Source organism: Ceratotherium simum, chromosome 39, assembly GCF_057802395.1.
Source record: "Ceratotherium simum simum isolate JZ-2026a chromosome 39, ASM5780239v1, whole genome shotgun sequence".
Taxonomy (NCBI): domain Eukaryota; kingdom Metazoa; phylum Chordata; class Mammalia; order Perissodactyla; family Rhinocerotidae; genus Ceratotherium; species Ceratotherium simum.
The window spans coordinates 13,923,165-13,929,725 of NC_141938.1; positions in this window are offsets into that span (position 1 = coordinate 13,923,165).

Below are 6,561 nucleotides of genomic sequence, written 5' to 3' on the forward strand. Positions count from 1 at the left end.
GCAGAGAGCCCCGCTAAGCCAAGAATTGCTTCACCCCAGGGACTCTGGAAAACACTGAGGCTTTCTTGAGATCAAAGGCCAGATTGCCCCCGACCCCGCCTGAGCCCCTCACCCCCAGGTGAACCCCCCCTCCGGACTGAGCCCCTCACCCCCAGATGAACTCCCCCTCCGGACTGAGCCCCTCACCCCCAGATGAACCCCCCTCTGGACTGAGCCCCTCACCCGCAGATGCACCCCCCCTCCGGACTGAGCCCCTCACCCCCAGATGAACACCCCTCCGGACTGAGCCCCCACCCCAGATGCACCCCCCCCTCCGGACTGAGCCCCTCACCCCCAGATGCACCTCCCCCACGGAGTGAGCCCCCACCCCGTAAAAGAAACTCCCGCTAGTGGCCCCTGTCCCGCTGCGGGTGGGGCTGGACCGCGGGGATGGGGGCGCGGGTGGGTGGGCGCTGCCTCCTGACCGCCCCTCCCCAGTCCGGGACCCGGTTTCTGGGTCCAGGTCCTCCGTCCTCCCACCAGGGGGCGCCGGAACCTCGCCGCTGAGCGCAGACGCGCCCACCCCTGTTGGGGGCGGGGCCGGGAGGGGAACGTGTTGGACGTGGGGGGGGCCTTTGCTCCCGCCCCCCACCAGTGTGTCTCCTGTGCCCGTGACGTGTCAGCGTAGGCGTGCCGTGCCTGGGTCCTCGTGTGTCTTGTCGCCTCTTTGTGCCTCACTTGCCCCATCAGTCAAAAGGAATATAAGCGTCCCTCCTGGGTGGGCTTGTGGGATGGAAGGAGCCTGTGCAGCAGAGAGAGCTTTGCTTGCCCATCTTGGGGTCTCCTGAGGGTCTGGGGGGCTGGGAGGACGAGCAGGGGCTCTGCCTGGGCAGGTGGGGATGAGAGGTGTTGGGACCAAGTCAGGGCCTCCCTCTTCTGCCCACAGCCCTCCAGGGCTCCCTCCTCCCTCGGGGGAGAAGCCCAAGCCCTCCCCGCGGCCCACCAGGCCCTGCACAACCTGCCCCGTCTCCTCCCTATCCTCCCTCTGCTCCAGCCACAGGGGCCTCCTCGCTGTTCCTCCAACACGCCAGGCCCGGTCCTGCCCCAGGGCCTTTGCACCTGCTGCGCCCTCAGCCTGGAATGTTCTTCTCCCAGATTTTCAGGGGGCTATTTGTCTCCCTCTGTTCAAGACTCTGTTTAAACGTTACCTCCTCATGTGAGGCCCACTCTCCTATCCCCCACTTTGCTTTATTTGTCTTTCTGGCACTTCCCTCCTCTGACAGATATTTCACTTATTTTTATTGTTTCCGTCTGTCTTCCCGACTTGGAACTGGACGTGCCAGGAAGGCAGGTCATTTGGGGCGTTTGGTTCCCTGCTGTGTCCCCAGATGCTCAGGAAATCTTTGCTGAGTGAATGGGAGTTTGCCAGATGGACAGAGAGAGGGAAGGCATTCTGTGCATTTATGGAGCACCGACTGTGTGCCAGGCCGTCCTTGGAGCCGGAATTCGGTGTCTGGCACAGAGTGGGTGCTCCCTAGGTGCCCGTGGAATTTGCTGATGGAAGACCCTGGGGAGTTCCGACCCCGGGCGGGGAGGGGCCAGGCTGGGGGGAGGGGGGAAGGCTTCCTGGAGGAGGAGGATGTTGCTGTGGGACCTGCAGGGTCCGCACAGATGGGGGAGACGGCCATGAGCAGAAGGAAGGGCAGAAGCAAAGGCTCGGGGGTGTGAAATGGCCCATCCTGGGGGGACGAGGGGAGAGGACTAGAGCCACCAGGGCCATTGCCCCCTGCGGGGACCCCAAACCAAACAGCCCCCGAAACACAGAAAGGACCCAAGACAGCCAGAAAGAGTCGAAGCATAGTTTGTTTAATTTTTATACATTTTTTTCTTTTTTCTTTTTTTTGCCTTTTATTGAATCTTTTATGGAACCCCCCTTTTTTTTTTCATTTTCTTTTTTTTTTTTGCATAGGGAAACAAACAAACAAAATAATAACAGCCAGAGTCACTTTCCGTAAATGGTACTTAGGTAGGCGCGTCGGCGAAAACCGAAATGACTGCGTAATATACAAGGTTATGATCGGAGTACGATGTGGGGGCACAGGGCGGGGAGCCGGGCGGGGTGGGGGAGGCCGGGCCCGGGTCTGCCCCGCTGTCCCCTTGTCCCCCACCCCATCCCCCCCCAGGGGGGGAGGAGGAGGGGGAGGAGGGGGGCGGCAGACCCGGCCCGCACCGTCTCCCGACTTGGGTTGTGAGGATGGGGTGTGTGTGTGTGTGTGTGTGTGTGTGTGTGTGTGTGAGATCCGGTGTGTGCGGCAAGCGGAAAGCTAGAAACAAGAGTAAACTATCCTGGTAATATCAGTAAAATACAAAATGGGAAAAAAAAAAAAAAAAACCTCAAAAAATATCTCGGAGGGAAAAGAAAAGCAACAGCAACACCACCAAAAAATCTGAGAGAGAAAAAGAAAGAAAAGGAAAGGAAAGAAAGAAAGAGAGAGAGAAAGAAAGGAAAATGAAGCAAGAGGAAAAGAAGGAAGGAAGAAAAAGTAAAGGAAACAGGAAGGAAAGAAAGAAAAAAAAACAAAAACAAAGGAAAGAAAGAGGAAATCCAGAGAGGAAAACGGGTCTCTCCCTTCTCCCCGCGGCCCCCAGGCCGTGTCCTGTGCCTTGGATTCTCTGCTCGTCCATCCCCCCCGAGGGGTCCTGGGGGTGGGAGGGCGGGCAGCTGGGGGACCCCCAGACTCGAAGGGGCTTTGGTTTCGGGGGCCTGGCTGGGACCCGAGATGGGAAGATGGGGTGTTGGTGCGTTCTGAGAGCGGGCTTTGGGGGTCCCCGGCAGGAGGGGGGCCGGGGCAGCTCCCGTCCCGTGCGGTGGTCCCCTTCTGGCCCACAGGTGTGGATAGAGGGCTGTGGGGGGGGCGGTGGCTTGGGGGTGCCTGACTTCCTTTGCCTCCCGGGGCCCTTTCCTGCTGGATCCCGTCTCCTCTTTCCCGAGGCCCGGGGGCCCCCGGGGAGTGGGGGACGAGGACCCCAAAGCCACACCAGCAGACTTGCGAGGCACTGCTCGGGCAAAGTCTGTTTTGGTATCTCTGGCGACAAGTCCCACTGGTGTCGCTTTGGGGCTGTCTCCCCGCCTGGCCCGGGGAGGGGTCGGGGTGGGGGGGCCAGCTGGGACCCCACATGCCCTGAGACGCCCAAGGATGGCTGGCTGGGGGAGGCTGTGTCCGCCTGGGGCAGAAACGAGGAGGGACGGGAGGATGCGTCCGACACCCTCCGGGAAGAAAAGTCGAAATGAGAGTCTCAGAGAGAGAATCCAGGCCAAAATAAAGAGTAGCCACGGTATAATCTGTATTACAAGAAAAAACTCCAAAATTATATATATATATATGTATAGTATAGCCCTGCACTGGAGGCCTCAGTACCGCTGGAGAAGCCGGAGTTGGGGGGCGGGGGGGTCCTGTGTGCTGTCTCTTCCGGAAGGGCTGGACGGTTGGCCCTGGCCCCACTGGCCAGTCTGCCTGCCCCTGGAACACTGCTGCCTCTGGGGACAGATAGAAGGTTCCGGAACAGGGAGGGGATGCTGAGGCTGAAATTGTCTGCTGCTCGGGGAGCTACAGCAGCCCCTCAGGTCTCCTTTGGGGTTCCTTTTGGGTCTGATTGTCTAGCTCCGGGTGGAGCTCTGGGCTCAGAACTGGGCCAGGACCAGGGTTCCAGAGCGGGGCACGGGGGACCCCTCCACACCTCCCCCTCCGTCCTGGCCCAGTGCCCTCATCCAGGAGAGGGACGGGGGCCATCTGCATGTATGTGGGGGTCTCCCTATTCTTTCCACAGCATGGCTGGACCCCGGGGGGCAGGCTGGGGGGCTTCGCGAGGGTGGGGACAGACGGTGGGCGCATGGAGGGGATGGGGTTTGCGAAGATGTCAGTTTCATACATGAGAAAAGAAAACGACCCAACGCCCTGTCCCCTCCCCACTCGGGTCACAAGCCCGAACAGCAGAGGGTCAGGGGTCTATCTGCCTTATTCTGCCTGCGGGGACCCTGGAGCTCTTCCGAGAAATGGGAACACACAGCCCCAAGATAACACGCTTCCTGGGAAGGGCTCATGACTGCACTCAGCGTGGGGCCGAAGGGGCCAGGGAGGGGGTGCTGTGGGGGCGGGCCGTGAGGGACACGACGGTCCCCACAAAGCCCTCGGGGAGGGGTCCGGGGAGAAATTTCCTCGCCACTGGCGGCTCCCCACTTCCCCGGGAGGGGGCGGGGAATAAGACCCAGAAAACGGCCACTTGACAAGCGCCCCGCGTGGCCCTGGCTGCCAGGCCGGGGGGTCAGGTCTTACGGGCCGAGGCGCAGTCTGGGCTCTCCCTGTCCCCAGGGGCTCACTGCGGGGTCTTTTTGGAAGAAAACACTGGATGGGCGTTAGGATGGCAGAGAGGCCGGGACCTTCTGCGAGGCCCACCTGCTCTGGGGCAATTCTGAAGTCTGACTTCGGGGGGCGAATGGATGGGGACCGTCCGCCTGGGGTGTCCCCACAGGAGGTGCTCGAGGGGCCCAGGTGGGGGCCGGAGGTTGGGGAACCCAGCCCTTTGGTCCTCCCCGCCGGACACCCCGCCGCCCGTCTGCTACTTTGGTCGAGTCTTCCAGGCAAAGAAAAAGAATTAACAAAAAGAAAGAAAGATAAAGATAGGAAAATAAGAAAAAAATAAAATGGAGAAAAAGACAACGGCACGGCCAGCCACGCGGACCCAGGCCTGTGACGCGGTGTCCCCCCGGGCGGGGCCCCCGACGGCTGGCCTAGACCTACAGGGACAGACAGACAGACGGATATTGCATATATCGGGTTTGGTTTTGTTTTTTCGTTTCAGACCAGATACCCTCCGTAGTCACAGCTGGAAGACGCAGAAATGGGCGTTGGCTGGAGGCAGAGTGGGCAGGAGGGGACGGCCACCCGCGGCCGGTCTCTGGGGAGGATGGGGGCAAGTGGGTCTTTTGGCAAGAAGGAGGGAGATGCACAGGGGGGAAGAGGGGGCGTCTTTGGGGATGGGGGGGACAGCAATTTGACCCTGAGCCGGGGGGACGCCAGCCTGCATGAGAGGTGGGATGGGGGGTCTGGCTGTGGGCAGGCGGCCACCCCACGGGGGCCCGCCCGGGGTCGTGCATGCGTGGCGTCTGGGGGCTGGGCGGTGGCCCGGGGCCAGGGCACACCCCTGAGGTCTGTCCGCTGCCGTGGGCGGGGGGATTCAGAAACGACCCCTCTGGAGCCCGGGGGTGGGGGAGCACCAGGGCGCACCCCCACGGCTGCAGCAGGAGCCGGGAAGCCGGGGGCGGCGTGGGGCGGGGCGGACCACGGGGCCACTGTTCTGTGGGTCGCTTTTTTAGCGTGATTTTCTTTTTAAATCCTTATTTTTTGTTTTTTGTTTTTTTACAAATAGAAATACATCCCTTTTCAATTTTTACTTTTTATTTCATGTCATTGTTTTGTCTTTTTTTTTTTTTGACTACACGAGCAGGGCATGCAGCTATCTCTGTGCGCTGATATTGTTTAAAGGTAATAATACTTATTATCGGAAGGCAAGGCACATCATGTGGTAGAAATTTTCGTGCAAATTAGGAAACATGGAATTTTTTTTAAGGTTTTTTTTTGTATCTTTTTGTTTAAAGAGGAGGGGGGAGTGGTGGGGGGCTGGGGGGGGGGACGTAGAGCCAGGTATCGTTTGCCATGCAGTGTCGGCCGCGGGCCGACTTCAGGAGCTAGGTCAGGAATCCTCGACTAAAGCACCATGCACGTAGGTAGCGGGGGGCTGCCAGGCGCCCCCTCCCCCCAGCCTCCCCGCACCCTCAGGTTCCCGGCGGGGAAGCTTCTGGACACCCCTCCTGGCCTCCCGGAGAGCGGCCCATGCTTTGGTCCCCAGCGGCCACCGGTGGCGGGGCCCTGGGGACAGACGGACGGACCCAGGGTTCCCGGAGCCTCGGGGAGGACGGGAGGGGCGCGGGGGGGAAGGGTCCTGGGTCTTTCTCTCTGATCGAGTGGGTTCGCGAGCCCCTCGGGCTGGTTTGGGAGGAAAGTCCGGTTTCTGGGGAGGTGAGAGGAGGCTGGCCGGGCCCGGGGTCCCGGGACTGGGAGAGGAGGGCCAGGCGGGGGCAGATGAGGCGGGGGCCCTGCCCAGGGCAATGGCTTTGGCCCAGGCCCCGGCGTGGGGGGTGTAGTAGGGGGAACTATTCCCCAGCGCCAGGCATGGAGGAGGTCGGGGGGCTCAGAAGGATGGGCCAGGAGGGGTCCCCGAGTTCGGGCCTGGTGACCCTAGAACACCGGATACCCCCTCCCAAGCCCCCCCACCCAAGATGGCCATCCGGGGGTGGGGTGGGGATGGGGCCGGGGAGCCGGGGTGGGGGCCCCCGGTGTCCCTGGCTTAGTGTTTTTGGAGCGGCTCAACGGAAAATGCTTAGCAGATGAGAGGTCCCCGACGCGGCCGCGGGGGCCCCCCCGAGGCGCCGACGACTCCCAGCCAGGACCCCCACCCCGTCTGGGCTCGTGTGGACTGCACCCAGCCGGCCTTCTCTCCCGGCTGCGCCCCGCTTCGGGGGGG